Raw genomic sequence first — 1,722 nt, 5'->3', positions numbered from 1 at the left:
GCCCTGACCAGAAGATCCTGGACAGCCCCTGACAGAGCCAACCGGCGAGCCAGAGGATGGAGGGAAAAAACCTGTTTGGTAGACAAGAGAGAAATCCTATCTCGCACCCAGAGGAAACTACCTCGCAACCCCAACGGACGGAGAGGAGAGACCTCCACCGAGCCTCGAATTCGCGGAGCCAGCCCCCCACCCGAGATGCGAGCGGAGGCAAACCTCCAAGCGGAAGCAGGCTTGCAGGGCTTGCGGCACCCGGGGCGCCTGTGTCCTCAGTGGACGTCCTAGCCCCCTGAAAATGTTTTCCTGCCGCACTTGGCGGGCGAAAACCAAAACGCATGGGGAACAGTAAATGAGGGCCCTCGCCTACAGTGAGGCACCTACCCTCTTTTAGATTGCGGGAGCAGAGTGCTCACACCGCCCGTGGCATCTTTTATGATGACAATCAGAGACACCCCTGCGTACACCCCCACAGGGCAATACCACCAGGGACTACTGAAAAGACCGTCCGCAGACCAACCCCCAGCCATACAAGGCAGGGCAGAAAACCTGGCGCAGGCGGAGGCCCTGGAGAGCAAGGGGAGCATATCCGGGGTCGACACACAGACAAATATCAGACCTAGTACCAACTGGTCGGTCAGGACCACGCAGGTCATAGAAGCATTCTGCGCCTCCAGCTCCCCGTCAGGGAAAAGTCTGCAACACCAGAGTCCCGGCCAAAACCGGACTCACCACTGCCCCCCCCCCCGCTGTGAATATGGAGCGACCACATTCACAGCACCCCTATCAGCGGGGTCCCCAAAAGCGGGAGCCCCTTCCCCAGGTAATGTGGCAGCCTTGTTTCAAAAACAAGCTACCCAGCTGAACACAGGGGGGGGGGGGAGAGAGAGAGACACCCTGATACAGGAATCCTCCCCAAAAAAGAGGGGACAGACCGCAAAGCATTTTGTACCCCGCGACTGATCCCAATCCTTGCACAACATATTCCAGACATGGAACACAAGGAAAAAACACATATTGCGGTGCGGGGCGGCACGGAACCCAAAAGGGACTGACACCACTGATGCCACCTACGAAACCACCATAGCTAACCATGGTAACCCGCACCGCAGTGTTAAGAGCCCCAACAACAGCACCATCAAGTGCTGACCCTGAAACAGGGCCATCCTCACAGTCCGTGTGGACTTCAGCCAGCAGCTACTGACAAAAAAACAAAACCAGACGCCTCAGCGAGGCCTGATTCCCTGTCAGAAAAAATACCCAGAGAGAGGCAGAGGGGGGAACAAGTGCAATTCCCACATCCCTCCAACACTCCCATCCTGACCCAAAACGCCTCAGGGACTGCCAGCACAGCATCCCTGTAGGCCGCAGGAATAGGGACACTAAGGGTTAACATCCCCTAGTACTGGCAGGCTCCACAGGACATCCCCCCAGCCGCCACAGAGAACAGGGAAACCCCCCCCGGAGGACTCACCGTCCGACCAGACCGCCGCTGCCGAGAGCCAAAAACGCTGCCTGTGCCGCGCCATCCAAAGGAAAAAATGCAGAGCCGTACGCGCCGTCATCCTAGGCACAAGAGCTGTATCAAGATGGCCGCCGATATGTCTGCGGGCTCCGAGAAAATGGCCGCCGCAATTACAACTGCGCCATAAAACACTGCCGTCAGCGGCAAAATGGCGCCCGAAAACGGCGTTTTAAAAAAAAAAAAACACACAGCAAAGCCCCAGT

This window comes from Rana temporaria, chromosome 3 (assembly GCF_905171775.1).
Source record: "Rana temporaria chromosome 3, aRanTem1.1, whole genome shotgun sequence".
In the NCBI taxonomy this organism is placed as follows: domain Eukaryota; kingdom Metazoa; phylum Chordata; class Amphibia; order Anura; family Ranidae; genus Rana; species Rana temporaria.
Note: the sequence above shows the minus strand (reverse complement) of the source record.